The 21,041-nt window shown below is 33.7% G+C and overlaps 2 long non-coding RNA genes across 10 annotated transcripts in view; one reads left to right on the top strand and one right to left on the bottom strand.

The window, feature by feature from the left end:
• The window catches only part of LOC119257267 (uncharacterized), a 422,247-nt gene that overhangs the window by 363,500 nt on the left and 37,706 nt on the right, over window positions 1–21,041 (top strand). For all 9 annotated transcript variants that reach the window (XR_008553798.1, XR_008553802.1, XR_008553795.1 and 6 more), the window contains one exon: window positions 5,027–5,086. This is a non-coding gene — a long non-coding RNA (uncharacterized LOC119257267). The remainder of the gene's footprint in view (window positions 1–5,026; window positions 5,087–21,041) is intronic.
• LOC129146716 (uncharacterized) lies at window positions 1,973–8,938 on the bottom strand. Its single transcript, XR_008553803.1, has 3 exons — window positions 8,918–8,938; window positions 2,816–2,959; window positions 1,973–2,521 (listed from the first exon to the last, which is right to left on the bottom strand). It is a non-coding gene; the product is annotated as an uncharacterized LOC129146716 (long non-coding RNA).

Genomic DNA, 21,041 nt, shown 5'->3' with positions numbered 1-21,041 from the left:
GCTCCAAGATTTGGATACAATGTAGGAGCCTCACAACTGTATGTTCCTTGGGTCCTGGGTTTTCCTTAATGGTCTCTCTCCTCTTCATCTTTCAGTCTCTATACTTACTTTGTAGTAATATCCAATAATTTCATTTGCACATAGCAAGAGGATTAGGAGAAAAATTCTGGAAGTGAACAAATCCTGTTTCTTTTTCTTTTCTAGAAGTGAGCTTCTCACCCTTGAAAGTTTTTACTGAATGACTCCCCATGGGCGCATTGACATCATTGCTGTTGTCCTGAGTCTATGAAAAAGATTGACCACATACTAACAATAACTATTTGCTGAATAAAGGAATGAGAACTGAGAATTTAAAGTTTCCTCTTCTTGCTGTGCTAAAGCATGGGGCATACTTGCCTGTTGTTATTGATCCTGATCCCCCCAACAGATAGTTGAAGCATGTACTCAGGACGTGAGCAAACTTTGTCCAGAATTTTGCTATCTAGCATATCAGTAAACTTTTGTTTTACAATTTAGAAATTTTTGAATTATGGCTTAAACATGGGGAGAACTGCAGAGTATTTCCCATGTACACATGTGCAGACATATTTTCTCCTGTATGTTCCAAAGAAAATGACCAGAAGAACAGGACAGAGAAAAGGTTATAGACCATTTTTAGCATATATTATATTTCTTATATCCTCAAACTTTTTTCCTGATTTTCTTTTATTCGTCAAGCTATAGTTCAATTATTGTTTTTGTTTTTAATTTTATTTATTTATTAAAGATTTATTTATTTATGCATACAAGAGCTGGGGATCAGGCCAGAGATGCAGGGGGTGAGAGGATTCACCAGAGACAGTGAGGAACAGAACAAGCAGGTTGACCAAAGTACACTGCTGAGGGGAGAAGCGGGGGAGTCAGGAGAGGTCTGCTGTGCCATGTGGGTTGCTCCCTGGCCAGCCAGGGATCGAACTCGTGCTGCAGAGGCTGTGGATTGCTTCATAGCGTGGTTCTTAACCCTGTGCGCCATCAGGGAGGCCCCTCAATTATTGTTTTAAATGCATTGGAATGAAATTGTATTGTGCAGTGTGTGTGTGTGTATATATGTGGAGGTGGGATAACATCAGTTCATACTTTCACAAAACTGACTACACCTTGAAATTTTTTCCAAGCATAATTATGCTTTAGATGAAGATTTCCCTAGAACGGAAACCTTTTTAATGCAGGTAGGAGAACATGACTCTTTTTAGTACTGCTGAGTATGTTTCGTTGAATACTTATAATGCTTGCTTTCCTGGTTGGTTTTAGATTCTGCTAAAAAGTGGTGAAAGATTTAATTCACTGTACTTTTGTTAGAAAGTAGGGAAATGTCTGTCCATGGGAACATTCGCTCTCGGCTAGAGTTGAAGGGAGGAGGAACCATTTAATTTTATTGCTTAAGATCTGTTGATATATTCTCTGCATCTTTCAAAGGCAAACTGTCACTAGTGAAGGAACAGAAAGAGCACTTCTTCTATGAGTCAGTCTCAGCAAATTTGCAGAGCAACTGTGCTAGCTAGGTGCTCATGAGGACTGCCACTGGACCCAATCGCAGGGTTTTGTGTGGTTGAAGAGACAACTGGCTCTCTCAGGGGGACATTTTGACAGAGATTGCAGCAGTAATACATCCCTACTCTTGCTAGTGGGTATCGTGGCCCATGAAATACAAAATTGGTGCCAGATAAAATCAGAAAGTAATAAAAACCAAGAAGAACATCCCAGATTTTAAATCTTCGTATGAGAAACTAACAAATGTCTCTGGGCTTGTTGCATTCGATCGTCAGGAAAAGGAGAGAAAAGGCTACCTCTAACTCAGAAAACTTTGGCATTCGGTCTTTTCATTTGATAACCATTTGGATGTGTTGTGAAATAAAGTTGCAGAGTAGGCATGTTCAGACTTTTATTTGCTACATTTAGTAGGAAAGATTTCCCCCACCCCAACCCCCCCAACTACAAGAAGCCAGAGTTTTCTGTGCAAACTGAAACAGGCGTTGCAAGAATCAGATTCACTTTGGACGACTCTTCACATTCCAAGTCATCATTGCATTAGGCAGCACAATCCCATCTCTGGTTGATGGGCAGAAAAAGTGGGCAGCTTGCCAGGTAGACGTTTCCATGACTCCCAGCCCCCAAAGGTGATGCGTTTTTCAGCTAATTCAATGAAGAGTGGGCTGAACTTTGGGTCTAAACGAGACAATAGCTGCCTTCCCAGTATCAGCAGAACGGTTGATGGGAATGCACTCTACATTTGGCAGAGAATCATGTGACCTGGCGACTGAGATTTTGTGATGGTGCCAACGGAGACTTGGAAAGCAGCAACGGTCCTGACTTTTTTCTTCTTTTCTAGCATGGCTCAGAAAATGGTGGATCTTAATACTTGACTTTAGCCAGACTCAGCAAGCGACTGAGCTTTGAAGCACAACTTCGCCTTTATTCTGGGTTTTTGGCAGGCCACCAGGAGGCTGTCCCTTTCACGCCTGATAAATTCTGCTGCTTATCTCTAAATAGGGAAAAAAAAGGAAAAATATAAACAGAATATTGAGGCATAACAAGTGAATTCTAAAATTGTCTGTGCTTTTTGTTTTTTTGCCTTTTCTTGCGGCTGTTTTTTGTTTTTTGTTTTTTAATGTTAATACCCTTTCTGCTTGCTGAAGAATCCAAGTAGGTTTTTTTTTTTTTTTTTTTCCTTTTGGTTTATAATGAACAGGCATTTGAACTGGGCATACAGGACGACAGCAGCAGTGAACATGAGATCACTGCAGCCATGTAGCAAACTGGCACCCTGCCTTCTCACCCTTTTGCTTCAGGAGACAAATGTGTGCAATCCTCATTTCTAAAGTCAGCACAGCCTGGAAGGATTCCTGGTCTCTCCCACCTTCTACCATTCTGCTGCCAGCAACGGCAAGGATTGGTGCAGCTTCTGCGCAGTGCTTTGTGCCTGGAATACGGAGAAGGAAGAAAATGAAGACAAGCACCCTGGTCCTTTTTTCCCAAGAAATAACAGGAGTCTTGAAGAAAAAAATCTGAGTTTGTGCTCCTCCAGGCAACAGTGCTGAAAAAAAAATGAGATGCTCCTGCTCAAAACCAAAAACAAACAAACAAAAATACAAACCAAAACAAACCAAAAAAAAAAAAAATGCAAACATTGGCTTGTATAACTACAGAGACATCGGGCTTTGCAAAGCAGCTTTGTTAGGCGACATATCCAAATGAGCCTTCTTTATTTTTGTTATTTCAAAAATGTGGCATAAGTAGCAATATTTTGCACTTGGTGAAATCGCACCTTTACATCAGGTATAACTTTTTTTGTTGTTTCTTTTTAAGTCTACTGTTATATAAAAGAGGAGCCTTGAACTTTCAAGTTACTCTTATTTAACTCATCACCCACTTTACTCTTATTAACTTTTTCTTTTTGCTCTCTTGTTCTAATTCTGAATAGAATAGAAGCTTAAGTAAAAATAGAAAAATCTGTATGAAAATATGGTACATGTTTTCGTTTTTTTTATACAGAGAAGTTGGGGAAAGTCATTAAAATGCTGTCTGTGCTTTTCATGTACAGTATTCGTTTGTGCTATCTAAGAAAAGTGAGCATTTAGCTCTTAGTTGGTAAAGAAAGTAAGTCTTTCATGTGCTGTGACATAATTTGAAATGTGAAAGAAGAAACTTTTTGAACTTCTTAAACAGAGTCATATTAGAATATGCATTAAACTTCTGATAAATAAAATTAGTTTGGGAAAAGTTGTATTTAAATTATTGACCAGGCTTACAGCCTAACAGAAATAAGAATGAAAAGATCATATTCTCAGTTGCTAAGTAGAAAAAAAACTGGTACTACAATAATACTCTCTTTCAAAATCTATTTTATGAAGAAACATTCATCTTGGAGCAGTTGTTAAGAGCGTTGGAATATCCATTAAGTATTTTAATGGAAAAAGTACATACAAACTTGTTTTAACTTTAAAGCAATGTATTGCCTGAGCAGAGAAATGCATTGCATTCTAATTATTTTGTGTGTTTGCAGAAGTAAATTGCTAAGCAATTTAAACATTTTATAACAAAACCCAGTTTTGCCTGGTTCAATGGGGAAAGGATCGCAGATGTATTCCACCTATTTTAATTTTGACTAAAACTGTTTCTAAGCCTAGCTAAGCATATTTAAAAATTGCTAAAAAGAGAAGTGCTTTTGAAAGACACATCATATATAAATGAAGGCTATAATTTGCATATTAAGGATTGATGCTATATTTTCCACCAAGAGAATAAACTTTAGACAAATGATTGTGCTTTTAAAATCATATTTTATTATACTGAAAACATGTAGGGTAAACAATGAGAAAATATACAAATGACGAAATCTGCTTTTTTATTATTCTTTGATGAATGATGGGAAATTACAAATACCCTATATACTGATAACATTCAAATAAAATGTTTTATTAAGTTTATTGGTTATTGTTCACTAATTATTTTAAAAATAGCTCTTTTTCCTTTATGCTGCCTCAGCTAATGGAACGTCAACTTTCACAAGCTTAATTAACATTTATAAACCTGTTTTCCTGTTTCAAGATCCTTTAGTTGAAAAACATTATTTTAAATGTTATTTTTAGGAGCCATTAATCTCTACACTCTTAATTATCTTATTAAGCTCCATGCCAAATCCAAATCTCTTTTCAGCTTTCACTACTTCATTGTGCAAAACCTAGTCGCTTCTTTAACAACCATGCTCCTTTCACTTTCAAAACTTACTGTGAAAACAACACCAACCAAAATGAACGCATAAATGCAAACTATGAAACCACATTATATGTCATATGAGTAGCCTTGGGTGGGGCTCTATGAGTCCTCCAAGCCTTAAAAAAAAAAAAAAAAAAAAAAACTTTAAAAGGTTTTGCCCATTTTGATATTGTGTTTTCTTCTCGATCGTCTACCTTCATTCTCACCATCCACCCAGATGCTTCTCCTAGACAGCAGTTGTCTGATATTTCTCCTTTTGTGGTTGTTTTAGGGAAAACTTAAAATGGATATGAGAAGTGAAGAAAGTGATCATAGGAGAAAATCATCTCAGGTAAAAATAAACAGCAAACAAGCAATTAATATTTTATATTTGAAAAGAAAAAGGCAAAATGATTTTGACTGTATTGAGTTAAAAAATTAGTTTCATCCTCTTTATGAATCTAGCTGATGGAATTTTCATGAATGGTTTGAAAATGAATATTACCTACCTTTGTGAAGAATTTTTGTCTGAATTTATCATCAATATACAGTTTGAGCTCCTTTGAAAATATAGCTATATATCCAAACATATAGCATAGGTGAAATATGGTTGAATAGAAAGTTATTTTGGGGAAAAAAAACAATTTTCTCATTTGCCGTGCCATGTTTAAAATAGTGAAATCTGGAGGGAGAGAATAACTTTGTGTTTTTTAAAAAAAATATGATCTAATAAAAGAATGAAGCCAAAAAATTTGTTCTTATAGTTATGATAAACCCAAAACAAATATTATCTTTTTATTTGACATCTAAATTTTATTCCACAACTATATATGCTTAAATATGTACTGAAATATTTTTATTACAACTGAATGCATGTTTATTGATTTTTTTACTATAATTTTTAATAATTTTGGAGAATAATTTGAAAACAGACAAGAGTTAAAAATTATGTAGGCCAAATTATCTCCATAAAATCTCTGAAACATTTTATGTATTTCAAGACATGCAAAAACACTAAATAAATTTGTGTAGTACCAATATTTTTTCCAAGAGAAGATATCATTTTAAAATACTAAATATCATGGATATCAGTGAAACGATTAGTGATTGTTTAACTTCTAATTTTGTTCTGGAGCTTAGAATCTTAAAATACCTGTTTGTGGCTAGCTTGATGTTTAGTCTTTGTATTTGCTTATTGTCTGGTGGTTTAAGTATTTTTTAATAACAATTTGTTTTCTAACGACCTGTTGACCAGATGAGACTTGTATATAGCCAATATTATGTTTTTATCTACATCTTTTTGAAAAAATAAATTTAAATATATTGTGTTTAAGAGATATGCTCTGTTATGTATTTTATGCAAGAGTATAAAAGCTGGCGCTCAGAAGTAGTAATAATGCTATTGTTAATAGTCATTAATTTTAGCTTTCTGATACTAATTTATCCAAATAATGTTAATTTCAGTTTTACTACAACTACAGATACATATGTATATATTTAAGACTTTTAAATAACTTCCTGTGTTCCCTCCCTGGTCAACGAGATTTTACTTGTTTTTGAGAAAGTTATGTTACCAGTTCCTTGAAACCACTAACTGAGCTTTATAAGATTTAAAACAAGCAAAGTCTAACTCTTATACAACTAGCTTAATAGTTAATTTAGTCATAATTATAGACTGGTTACATTCATGCCTCACAATTACATAATTCACTTGCACGTATGGATCCTATTTTTTTCTTTTAAAACTCATCGTTAATTAGAATAGTCTAATTCCAAAATTTCACTATTAAAAAGTAATCTGTGCAAAATCTTCAACATACTATTTTTAACATTCTTGTATATATAAACCTGTACTCAAGTTAGAATATTTATGAAGGCCTTTAGCTGGAAATATGCATACCTGGACCATTTCAATAATTCAAATATCCTACTAAAAGATTGATATTACTTTCATCTCCTAATTCATCAGATATTTACAAAAAAAAAAAAATTCTGCAATAATTGGGAGCCCATGTGAACTGATGTTGCCCATTGGCATAAACCCGTAGATCCGATCTTGTGGTGAAGTGGACCGCACAAGCTCGCTTCTATGGGTCTGTGTCAGTGTGGTAATCTGACAAAATGCACAATGCTGTTAAATAATATTGCAGTCAAATCCCTGTTAAATTCTAGTTGCTTACTTCTGAAATCATTCTATTTTCCCCTTGGTTTTCATGTGTATGTTGATCCTTATCTCTCTTACGAGGCAGGCTTCAATTGTTGACCACTTAGAAGGATTGATAGCACAGCCAATTCAAGCTTAAATCCAATACAGCAAATATGGAAACATGAACTTTTTATAGCAACGTTTGAACCAAAATCTGAATAGACCCTGTTCAGAAGCTTTAGTTCACCCTACAGGTTAGTGTCTGGTGAACTAACTTCAATAAGAAAATTAAAGGCCACATTTAGATTCATGTGTTACTATTAAGCCTATTTTTCTTGAAAAATGAAAATTAATGCTTTTAACTTTTAATATTATCAACTGCAAATAGAGCTATGCCAGGAGAGATGTCATAGGCCATTTTATTTGACCTATGCTAGAAATCTAACAAGTAAGGAGAGTATTAGTGACACCTATTAAGTTGATTGGTAAAATGTTAGAATATTATATCTACATCCCTGCCAAGTCCTTAGGTGTATGGCTGCCATATTTGGAGGAGCAGACTGAAGATATGATAAGGAGTTTGAAGCAACATTGGAAGCTGTGTGCATCCGGGTTGAGGTAGTAGGTTGTATGGTTTAGAGTTACACCCTGGGAGTTAACTGTACAACCTTCTAGCTTTCCTTGGAGCACACTTGAGCCATCGAGGAATTCTTCATCATTTTAAATATGATTGAGTCAATTTCTGTGCAAGAAAGTAATGTGTCATGAGTATTTTAGATAATTAATTTGTACCATTATTACATTAAAATGACCTTTTACCTCTAAACAGTAGATGACTCCATTTGAATCAACTTATAAACACTGGCAAGATGGTAGTTCTAATAGATGGTCATTACTCTATGATCAAATATTTTTAAGAACTGGTGATTAGTGAATTACACTGCACTAATACTGCAACTTTTTCATCTATAGGTTTACAAAATTTGGTATTTAATTTCTAAAATTGATCATTGTTTTTTCTATTTTTATTGGCAACCTAGACACTATAGTAAAAAGAATATTTGCTAATATCAGTTACTTTCATAATATATTATCTGAGTCTTTCTTATGACACATCACTTTCTCCCTTATTTTATGACTATCTGTGTGCTTGTTTATTTTTTCCATACTAGACTGTGAGCCCCTTGAGGGCAAAGTCCATGTTATTTTTCAATGTATTCCCTGGCTTACATATAAGTAGAACTAAATATCTATTGATTGAATGAATGGAGTATAAGTTCTAATTATGTGAAGAGAAAGTACAAAATATTTGAATGAATTACTTAGTGATCACAAATCTGAGTTTTGTTTTTTGGTTCTAAAATTTGCCTAAATTTAATTTCTAGACTGGTTTATATCAGTAATTGACTTGTTTCTGACTCTGTTGAATATGTCCACTCATCCTAGATATACAATTTAAAACTTAGGAATGATTTTTCTCTAGAATAAAAAAATAGAGAAAATTATTTTTTATTAATAAGTTCATTCTAATTTATAATCTGAAATTTAGGTTATGTATATATATATTTGAATTTTTAAATTCCTTTATTTCCAGATGAATGGTTTTTCTTTCAGCATCAATTTAAAAAATGTTTTATATTTTGTGTAATTCCCTTATTATCTACCCCTTATTTTTGTACAACCATATCTGTTTTATAAACCAGAAGCAACTATACAAGAAATATATGAATAATATGTATTTGTGGCATAATTTAAGAATTGGATCACATTTTTGTCAGAAAGAAAGACATCTATTTAACCATACATATGTAGAGATATGTAGTCTATACAAAGTGAATGGGTCTCTTTGGAATCCATTAGCATGCTATCAGTGAATAGTATAATTTATGGAGAGGTGAGTTTATATTATAGATCATCTTTTAGTCATAGAATCAATTGTGACATTAGAACTTTAAATTCCAAACTTGAAGCATTGAATGCATAAGGAAATATTTTAAATATAAATGTAAGATCCTGACTATATGGTAATAAGCTCACCTAGAACATTGTTGAATCCAGAATATCTCAGAATCTAGAACTTACCAACAATGGTAATAATGAAGGAAATTCTGAGCCACTAGCATAAAGAACGCATGAGCCTTAGAAAGCTAAATACCAAGGTTTTCAAGGAAAATCTGACTGCTACGGAAAACTTAAAAACTAGTGGTCTCTAGGATAAAGAAAACTCTCTTTAAGAACTAACCAAGAGATAATGAACAAGAGACAGGAGACATAGACAAGAGAGCAAGAATGAGAGACAGAGAAAGAAAAAAAGATGAAAATGAAAGTGACTCAGAGCTGAGAGACATACCATTGCGTCTAATGGTGGCAGTTCTACATAGAGATGGAGAAATGGTGGTAAAGGATTGTACCATTATAAATAGTTTAGCCTTTGAGAGAGTAGGATCCTGTGTAGATGAGGCAGGAGGTAGAATTCTTGTGCATATCCCAATACTCTGGCTATAGATTTGGAGACCGAGTTATGTATACATTGATAAACCAAGTAGAATATGGTTGTCAATAAAAAAGCTATTTCTATGCAGTGTGATAGAATTAATTATATCACAGAAGTGAACTATGATGTGCAATTTTGAAAGATAATCTTACAAAAATACTATGAAAAATACTATGATGAATGCATAGAATCATGAGCTCTGTTCAACTCTATCTAAAGTGAAGTGGTGTTATAGAAGAACAGTTGAAAAGTGACAACGTAGACCATGTAGTCATGATCTATTAAGTCAGTTGTGACAGAACATATAAGGGAAATCAGCCACTATAATTCTGAAAGGTAGAGGATGTAATTAGACTCAGTGAAAATTCTTTGTAGGGTGAGAACATTACATTGGAGAATTATGCTTTTACTTGTGATGAGCGCTAATTTTTGCTCTTCCAGCTATTGGGGTTATTTTCCTTTATATGTTTTTTTGAAAAATATGACAAACATGCTGGTAGGATTTAAAAAAAAAAAAAAACTCAGGACCACTGCTGTTGTGTTGACTCCTAGAAAAGATAAATTATGTATATAGCAAACCAGGAGGAAAACTTGTATATTAGGAGTTTAACATTCAGTGGGGAAACAGCTATCTGGATTGAATAATTCCCTTAGTAATTTTATATGGTCAAATTTTACTATGTATTAGGGTTTCCACATTTGGTCACAGAGGAAGTATGAAAATTCAGGAAACAATTACATATGACTGAGTCATATTTCACTTAACCAATATTTCTTTTGACATTTTAGGATACTAAATTGCATGTGTATATTTGTTCACAGTGACTGAGTTAACTTGTATGTTTTGTGGCATATGGTAGGAAAGAGTTAAGGTAGAAAGGAAGGAGGAAGGCAGAGAGGAAAGATAGGAGGGTTGAAGGAAAGGAAAACCAACAGCAAAGCAATTGATTTGCCCTTTCCAGAAAAGTCTAATTTTGCTCATAATGTTGCTTCATAATTATGAACTAAATTGGCCAAAGTGACTGTGAGGGAGTCAGATAAATTACTTGGCAATTGGACTGAGTCTTCTTGAAAACAATCCAGCAGTGCATGAACTATGTTATTAGAATAAATGAGTCATTTTCTGTAAATAATCATTTTTTTCTTATTCCCTATCATCAAACACTGACTCATGATCATAGGTGACTCCCCGAATGATGTGATATAGGATTTGGTCACTCTGGACATTATTTCTCACCCATCCCTCATTTCCCTTCCACAGACTGTAGGAAAAACTCTTCAAGTCACTGAACTTGACTTCACCCATGTCAAGCCCCTATAAGTGCCCTAGGGAATACCTCTTGAAAGATCATTAATGAAAGATCATTAGGTTCAGGCTTTAATCAACCAAAAGAGAATTCATCTCTTACTTAAAAATTCCTATTATCCATGACTACTTCCAAGCAATCCTGCTACCTGTTAATATCACATTCTTGAGCTCCATGTTAATGAATTAATTCACAAAGTCTTTACTCTTTCTTTAAAAGGGACTTCCTCCATTTTGAATCTTCATAGCTCTACAACTTTTATTCCCACAGTTTTTTTTTTCTGACTTCCTTTAATAGTAAGTCTAAGTATCCAAAGGTGTACAGGTATTAAATTAAAGCCTGTTGGATTGAATTAAACTTTAGATCGTTTATGGGAAATGGTGAGAACCTCTACACACTTTCATTTATGCTGCAGTTATAAAGTCCTGTGTTACCTGATAAATTTCTAGATTCCACAACCATATCATTATGGGATTAGGAGTTTTTGAGTTTTTTTTTTTAAAACACTGTCTAAAAGGTCTAAAGAGCAGTCTTGATTAAGTCTGTGATATACCATTTGAAGGTGTTTTATGAAACGAGCTAATCTCTTATTTATTATATATCTAAGCTCCTTATGTGCAAAATACCTGTTTTTTTTCCCTATAATAGTACTCTGTTTATAGCATAAATTCAAGAACTCCATGGAGAAAATATCTTAATGAAATAATAACATTAAGCAAACAATGGAGCAATTCTGTATTTAAGTGGAGTTCTTCAAACTTTCAAAGTTTAAGAGAAAATAGAAATATCACTCTTAACTTTGGGGAAGTCTATTTGATGGTGATTCTTGATGGTTTTAAGCTGTTATTGTCTTGAGTGTGGCTTCATTTTTAATCTACACTATGTGAAAGGTTAAATAAAATGTCCATGTTTTGCCCCTAAGTCTGTTCCCTCTTAAGGTCCAATTTTGTTTCTTTTCACTCTGAAATCTTGGAGCACTTATTTGATGCCAATGATATTCTGCCTTGTGTTTCACATATGGGTTTAGGTAATACCTTTTAAAGTTAGATTTTAAGCTATATGCACTTTTAGTGAGTAAGCAATTAAATAATACTCAATTGAAATTAAAATCTAGATTTATAAATGGTAAGTACTTTTGAGATCAATTGATCCATTTTCCAGATGACCAAACTGAGGTCCAAAGAGTTTAAATATTTTGCCAAAGTCAATCCACTTATGTATAGACACAGCCAAGATTTCTATCCATGGCAATGATCCTTTACAGAAGAAATATTTTATGTTTGCTATCAATAATCTTAGCTAAGTCATTAAGCAAAGTTTAATTAATTTATTGAACTGAGATAATGAGGTGTTGCTTGGCAGAATGAAAGTTACTATGAGCAAAGTTCAGCTTCAGAACTCAACTACCCATGTTCCCCACCCCATAGACTTGTAAAATATTATGTAAGTTGCCTTAGCAGAATTCATAAACTTCAATAATATCAGGGGCTAGACGGTGTAATAAGGTAGAGACAAAAGGAATAAATGAGGGCTATGGTAAACCAAAGTCATACTCACCTTCAAGATATTCTAAAAGGACTTTGTCAGTCAATCTAAATTTGGCCCCCAAATGCAGCCAGGCATTTTTATTAGTTATGAAGACTCTCCTAACCAAGCAAAATTGCCATAAATCTGATTTTTGATGAACCTACAACATCTTTTCTTACTGTTGAGCTACATAATTTGTAGTATATATGATACTTTCAAGTATATCTAGAGTATATAAAATAGAACACATACTTACATGCTGATGTTATTTCAGAAGAACATATCTGACCTATAATAATAATGTAAGTCTTTCATGACTTTAAATGACTAATAGAGAGAATCACTGGTCAAAAGCAACCACCAATTGAAATATTATTTTGATGCTATTTTAATGAAAGAAATATAGCAGTAGTAGTAATGGTAGTAGTTCTACTACTAGTATGTTGTTTTTAATTTTATTTATATTTAATGTCATTGTACAAAACAATGAAATTTGGACATATACTTCTTACATCTCAAGTTATTGAATCTATAGAAATATGAAGAGATAGCATTTTCAAGTCAAAACAATCAGAAGGTTAATAGAATGAACACAAAGTTTGAGTATTCTCATCTTCATATAAAGTCTTACTGTCAGGCAACTAAGTGCAGTTCAAAAGCAAAGTAACCAGGATTTTTTGTTGTTAATTATATTTTATTGTGTTATAATTAAAAGATGAGTTTTGCTTAAATCTGGAATTAGATCAGGTCCTGTCCATAATTTTTTCAATATAATTTAATCCAATGAACTTAAATTTGGCAAATGGAAATGTCAGAGCCAATTATGAAAACATTGAGTTTATAGTAATAAAGAAGACATGTGTTTCCAATTTTGCTGTGTGTAGTAGAAACCATTCTCTTTAATACAGTTGGGGTCAGTAGTTGGTTAGTCCACAAATATGTTTTTTTAATGGATATTAAAAATATTTTTAAATTTTATTTTTAATTTTAAAATTTGAGTATACATTTATTTTCCAGTATTTTTATAAACCAAGAACAATTTTTTTGAATTTGGGCTGCTGATTATAGATCTCAGTCATCTTTTCTTCCTGTAAATCCCATAATGCATCATTTAGGATTTCTAATTTTGATTACTTGATGTTTTTAAGGGCAAATGCAGTGCAAAGAAATCTGAGAGCAGAATCCTATTTTCTCTAAGATATTTTTCTAATTTTTTAAAGGTGTCTCACCTACATCTAACTCTATAGTATTTTTAGGTGGCTGGGTATTATTTTATCTTTCCACTATTTTCAGGTTAGAACATCTCTCACTCTTTTATACTCATATTTAAATTGGTTTATATAACATCTCATTAAATGATACATTTTTACATTAACCCAACTGGCATAAATTGTTTTGGGAGCAAGCATATCTGTCTTCTGGCAAGTATGCAAGTCACTTGGAAGGAAAAGAATTATTTGTTTATTTTAGAACTTTCTGAGATAATGAAAAAATTTTTGCACTGTTCAAATCACAGCTACTAGCTACATGTAGTTATTAAACATTTGATGTGGACAGTGTCAGTGAAGAACAAAATTTTAAATTTAGTTAATTTTATTTAATTAAAATTTAAGTATCTACATGTGGCTAATAGCTAGTGTACTGGACAGTGCAGTTCTGGACAGTAACTCACTTGATTTTAGTATTCTGGATGCATCTGTCAAAAATGTCAGTAATCTGTAAAGTGGTGAAGAGTTCAAAGTATTTCTTCTCTAGTTGAATTAAGGCTTAGGAGACTGACTTGAGAAATGCTGATTTGGAATTCATTTTAGCTTTCTTTTGTTTTAAGCTTTTTTGTTTATTTTGCTCTTATTTGTGTTTTAATTTAGCTTGATGGAATTTTTAACCTTATTGAAAAGAAGGAAGTCAAAACATTAGAGGTTTTTCAACACTCTCTGAAGCATTTAACTAGCATAAACCTAATTAGAAAGTAAAATTGCTTTTCACATTGGCAAAATACTGTTCTTAGTTCAGGGTCATAGATCCATAGGATGAAAGTGATCTTGTCCTATGATCTTCTATGTACTTTGACTATATTTGTAATACTTTAAATGTATGTGGGTCTTTTATTTTTCTGAGGAAGAAGTCTCAACTCTTGTTAGATTTTCACAGGAGATCATGATTCCCTGAAAATATTAATAACTGCATTGAATTACTGTTTAATACTTTTGGTGGTGTCAGAAGTTAATCCAATAGTAAAGTCCAATAGAATTGAAAGCCTTCTCTTACAGGTCTCTCTGTATTTCTATCTGACCATCCATCCACATATTATAAGTTATATAGTTTATGTGTATGATTATGTGAATTTTAGTTAAATAGTACATGATATATAATTTACATGCACTTTAATATATATCTGATATGATTAATTGATTAAATCTATGAAACATGGTTGAGAAAAGAGTTCAATTTTTGAAGGATTCAATAAAATCGGGTAGCTAAAATCAATCATATTAAATTCAAGTGTAAATTATTGGAAAATCATAACAATATAGGTTATACAGCCTCTTCATTTACTTTATTAATGCCTGGACATGTTCTTGTGAATGCTCTGGTCTCATGATTGCTCAGGTCCATTGAAAGGTTGCATTATGTATAGATTTCTGAAACATAAAAAGACTGTACTAGTACCATTCTCGGGGAAAGAACTTGTCTCTCCTGAAATATTGAAAAAATGAGAAAATTCTACTTGTATACTTTTTTTGAAAAAGTATTAATGTTGCAATATATTTTTGTATTTTCCTTTCTACCTGGAATTTTTGTTTAATCCATCAACTAGTGATCCAAAATCCACTAGGAGAATGACTCCTACTTTAATACTGTCAGTTCTTTTTCAAAACATAAATGGTAAATCCCAGGATTGAAACAAATATGTCTTTCACCAAAGGAGTTGATTTCAACTGCCTTCTTATAATACCCCCCAGTGACAGACGCTCAGCAACTTGAAAGCAGGAAGCATCTCAAAGTACGCGTAAACAAATCTTTAAAAATAATGATAAAACTAGGAAAATGGGTTTGTTCTGTTTCATTTAGGATGGAAATGCAGATTCATATGGACAATTACCCAGTCTCTTTTGTGCTTCCAGAGACATGTCTTAGACCGTTGTTTCTTAAATGTATGGATACATGCAACAGAAATTCAGTGTGCTCATTTCTGTTGTTAATTTTTCTTTTTCTGTTTTTTTTTTTTAAATTTCATTTATTTATGCATACAAGAACTGGGGTACAGGCCAGGGTTGGTGGGGGGTGAGAGGACTCACCAGAGACAGAGTGGGGAACAGAACAGGCAGATTGAAATACACTGCTGAGGGGAGCAGCAGGCGGGTCAGGAGAGGTCTGCTGTGCCATGTGGGTAGCTACCTGGCTGGGGATAGTGTCATAGGTTGCTTCTTAACCCCTTGTGCCACCAGGGAGGCCCTGTTTCTAATTTTCCAAAACTAGTCTGCATCTACCCCTATTGCAAAACCAATCTTCTTATCAGTGTCCCTTGACCTTCATCTGTAAGGTGAGAATTGAGGTACAAGTATAGCAATATTTCATAAGGATGAAAGATTATATGTGTGTGGCATTTATTGAACATGATGACAAGTGGTAATTTGAGGTGAAAAATATAATTATTATATGTCTGTGTCTGCACATATGAAATGATACAGTGTATTGTTACTTATCAGACATCCCACACATCTCATTTTGTGGCGGTTGCATAGATAGACCAGCCACAGGAAGCACTGGGAAGTGATTGTTTTTTGGTTTTTTTTTTTTTTTTGTGCCACCTGCCCTTTGATTTCCCAAGCATGGTCTTGCTGCATGGATTCGCTGTTTTAAATGGGCCACATTTCACATCGTCTTCACAGACAAGTCAAGGTAGACAAGATGTCTTACCTTTTCCTTCTGAAATTATAGTCCCTCTTCATGAGAGTTCCAAGGGTGTTTCTTTTCCTTTTTGTATCATTCTTATTTTAAAAACATAAATGATGTGTCGCTACTGTATACATAAAAACAACAGGAGGCAATAACTTGCTTAAGTGCCTTAGTTTTCCCATCTGTAATGGCCCCTTCCTGTTACATTTCTCCTGAATGTTGAGAACATAAATGTATATAATGTGTGTGTGTGTTGGGGAGGGAAACAGCTTATCCCACAGAAAATTAATCCATTTAAATGTAACTTCAGGATATTTTATAAACAGACTTCCAGGAACAGAGAATTAGCCAATTGTTCTTAAACTCTTCTTTCCCCAACAAAAGGATGTATCTGTCTCTGTATCTCACCTTTCTCTCGTTCTCTCTCCCTCTTTTTCTCCCTCTCTTTGAATCTGTCTCTCTGTTTCTATTTCTCTGTGTATAGGTTCTCTCTTCCTTTCCCTCTGTTGTGTTCCTAGATTCTTCTTATATTTCTATTGCTTAATTATTTGCCTTTGTCTGTGTCCTATACTACGCATTAAGTTTTCATTTTCTAGATCCAGCCAAGTGCCAAAAATTAGGACAATGTACATTAGATAAATGAATGAATTATTGAATGAAATAAATCCATTAATGAAAGCAGCTATAGAAATATAGATTTTAGTTTATATGATATGGAATGTGTTAGCTACAGTATAATTGATAGACTAACATTTGGGCTATCTTTATCATCATTTTGGTCAGATGATGCCATAGGAAGATAGGTAAGCCCTATAATTTCTCTTATTAGGTTTCTTTTCTTATAATACCAGTCATTTTCATATGAAACCAGTCAATATGAGCTAGGCATGCACACCATGTCTACGTGATACTTCTAATTACATTGAGCATTTATCACAGAAAACTGGGTGAGACTCTGTGTTTCATGATTAAGTAAAATTATTTTAAATTTGCTGAGATGAAATTCAGTATACCTGGTTAGTTTAGTGAAAACATATTCAGTAATTTCATTGTAGCTCATTTTCATTTTACACAACAGACAGGAAGTCTGGGAAGTGGGTTCCAAAGTTTTGTTTAATTTATTATAATTTTTATTAAGGTAACATGAGTTTACAACACTGTATATGACTCAGTAATACAGGCTGCCACTTCAGATGTATGTGACCAAGCACACCCTCCACCAAGGCACCCATAGTCCTCCACCAGAGTCCTTTGAGCTTGCTCCTCTGTTCTCCAAATTCCCCCTCCATCTCTGGTAGCCACAATTTCTCAGTCAGATAAGACCATCCAGTATTTGTCTTTCTCCTTAAAACTTTTTTTTTTTTTTGCTTAGCATAATCCCCTCCAGTTCTATCCATGTTCTCATAAATAGCAAGAGTTCATCTTTTGTTATGCTGAATAGAATTCCATGGTGTATATACCGCATCTTCTTAATCCACTCATCTGTCCTTGGGCACCTAGGTTGCTTCCATTATTTTGATATTATGACTAGTGCTGCAGTGAACTTAGGCGTGTATATATCCCTTTGAATTATTTTTTGCATGCATGGTTTGAACATGGTTCTTTTCACCTCCTTTCCTCTGGCTGCATCAGTATTATGCCAGGGTATTAGATGGTTTCCCAAAGCAGGATAATTTCCAAGGAGAAAGCAAAATAGGTGATTAAAGTTCAATGATATAATGCATCTAGAGCCTGACAGTCATGAACCACTGCACTGATCCTGTCCTGCAAGTCTACAGAAGGTCCACACCACCTTCCTAGATACTGCTCATGGGCCTTAATACTCTCCAGGATATAACATCTTTACCTGGGTTCTAAACACCTATTATTCCTTGTATGATGGTGTCAGAGATTTGAGGGGCTCAGAGACCTTATCCATTTTCAACTGCTGATTATTCTACCTATGGAGATGAAAGAGCTGTGGTCTTCAAAGTAGATCTTTTCAGATTTGGTGAATAGTTACTGAGTTTGAGGCAACCAAAGCAGACCTTCTTTCTCTGCTTACACTGTTACATTGCAAAGCACGGACTTTGTAGATACAGGGCTGTGAGACTTCCCAATTAAAAAATGCCCAGTTACATTTGAACATTAGATAAAATAGTGAATAATCTTTTTAGTATCATTTTGCTGAATATTTTATATTGTTTTCGTTGTTCATCTGAAATTCAAATTTTACTGTATGACCTATATTTTTATTTGGCAATTTTTCTTAAATAGCATTTTTGATAATAAAGTATATTATCTTATTTCTCCAAATATGTTCCACTCATTAAATAAGGGAATAGAAATAATAAAGAAACACAAATAAGATTTATATTATGAGATGCTCTGGAATGGCATATAAAACTAATGTAATAATGTATATTAAAATAATAGAAAATTGCAAGAAACTTTTTTCCTAATTGGTAGGATCATATAAAGTATTAGTCTATGTTACTTTATATGATTTATCAAAGAAGTTTAGCAAATAATGTTTATTAAATGGCAACCAGTTGGTAACATCAGCATAAAATTCTGGGAATTAAATGTTTGTTATAGTCTCAAAGTTACAATATCTGACACATTTTGTAATATTCTAAGTGGTTTTTGTGTTAATTATAACATTTCTTTGGGAGTTCTGGAAGAAAAATTTTCCAGAAAATTAACATTCTTGGTTAAAGCAATTTCACTTCTGAGTTAGTGTGAAATATCATTTTCTTTTCTCATGATCTGTTGACCTCAGTTACTTTAAAATCTCTGTTAGCTTCATAAACATAAGCTGCCATTACAAAATAAATGCCATATACATAACCTGCACTGTGTCTATTTGCCCTGAACTCTGATTATTTTACACAGTGCCTAGAAATTGGCTATAAGTAATCTCTCACACATATCACAGTCTCACCCTCTCTCTCAGCCTGGATTTCTTTCCAACCTTTCTTACTGCATTCAGCTCACTGCTGCTCAACCCTTCTTGGTTTTGCTCAAAATGCCCTCCAAGCATCGCTTCCCATTTGGGTCCTTCTCCCCAACACTCATCAGTCCCAGGTTATTTGCAATTCTTGCAATATTGGGCAAAGAGTAGCAGACCTGGAGACTTCCAAAGTGTCACTCATTGAGTCCCCTCAGGCACAGATCTGCTTGTCCATGTCTTCTTACACAATAAGTCTTTTCATTTAATAAAGCAATTTGGCCTTTCAAATTGGTTCCAATTCCTTTGTTTTACACAGAAGGATATAAGCATGTAAAAATCAGGAGATTGTTTTCAAAGTTACATAGTCACCTGCAAGTTAAGTCTAGAACAGTTACCTTCATTAAATCCATCTTTTTGGCTATTTTAACTTCTCTTTCTGTCATATGGGATCATATCACCAAAATTTGGTGTTTTTGTGAGAATTAAATGAAATGTTAAATTACCTAGTTGAACAGATTAAATGAGGTTTCAGAAATTGCTTATTTCTTACCCTGTTTAATTTGACAAAAGTGAAGTGTATGATCAAAAATGTATTAGTATTAGTCAAGGGGGCCTCCCTGGTGGCACAAGGGGTTAAGTACCACACTATGAAGCAATTCACAGCCTCTGCAGCAGGAGTTCGATCCCCAGCCGGCCAGGGAGCTACCCACATGGCGCTGCAGACCTCTCCTGACTCACGCACTGCTCCCCTCAGCAGAGTATTTCAGTCAGTCTGCCTGTTCTGCTCCCCACTCTGTCTCTGGTGAATCCTCTCAACCCCCGTATCTCTGGCTTGTACCCCAGCTCTTGTATGCATAAATAAATAAATCTTTTTTTTTAAAAAAAAAGAATTTATTAGTCAAATATATTAAAAGACCTGTCCTTGGTTGGGACTAAGAATTCCATTCATTCCCAGATCTCTGCCTGACTTACTTTTTGACATTGACAAATTTACTTAACCTTTCTGTTCCTGGATATAGTTCTTTGTTATATAGAAATGTTCACTGGTTATAAATGATGTTACAGTCTTTGAATATTAAAGCTTAACTTATTAATGAGTTTATAGTTGTAACTCAGTATGTTCAAATGAATAAATGCACAATGGTTGTAGTCAATGTTATTCTTTTTCATCTGTTTAGTGACATATTTGAAATAATATAGGTGTTCTATTATTTCCGTGGATTTTAAAAAGGTAATTAGTAATTATATTTTAAAAAGTGTATTCCATTTATCTAAGTTAGATTTATACTCAGTTGCACAATATTTCACATGGAACTACATTAAAACTGGCTTTGCTTTCACTTCCTGAATCTCCTTCTACTCTCTGTACTTCCTTTCTCAGAGAGTAGTGTGCATTTTGTAACTTTTATTATATTGTCTATGCAATAAGGTCTAAACTCCTCTGTAAGCATTAAGGAACTCTACGATGTTTCCAATGTACCAGCGTAGAATTATATCTGGCTAAACCTCAGTCTCCTGGCACCATCTCTTTCCTCTTGATACTCATACTCCATCTTCCTATACTCAGTCTCCATAGGGTTTCATGCCAAAAATTAATAACTCCTGAACAGTGTTATATAATGGAAGGTGATAAGGTATGTAAGCACACAATTTGCAGTAAGGCAGCCCTAGCACAAATGTGGCCATATTTTATAGCTGTGGCTCTCTCTGTAAGTCTCACTTCTTTTATTGAAAACTAGTGCTAGTACAGAATTAAACATGATGACATAAATTATGTTATAAATTACTTGATTCATGGAAAATAAGAAGTGGAAGTTATTCAGATGTGATAAAGATAAACATGACAGTCTTAGCTTATTTTGTTCCTTCTAAGAAGTTTGTAATTGACTTATTTCTAGCAAAATTGAATTAATTCTCCAAGATCTGTTTATCCCATATAGTCTCATCAATATACAATTAATAATATTTAAGTTGCATGTTCTGACATTTCCACTATCTTAT

The sequence above is a fragment of the Talpa occidentalis genome, unplaced genomic scaffold, assembly GCF_014898055.3.
Source record: "Talpa occidentalis isolate TD23 unplaced genomic scaffold, MPIMG_talOcc4v2.1 talOcc4.4, whole genome shotgun sequence".
Classification (NCBI taxonomy): Eukaryota; Metazoa; Chordata; class Mammalia; order Eulipotyphla; family Talpidae; genus Talpa; species Talpa occidentalis.
This window is presented reverse-complemented; position numbering and strand designations above follow the sequence as displayed.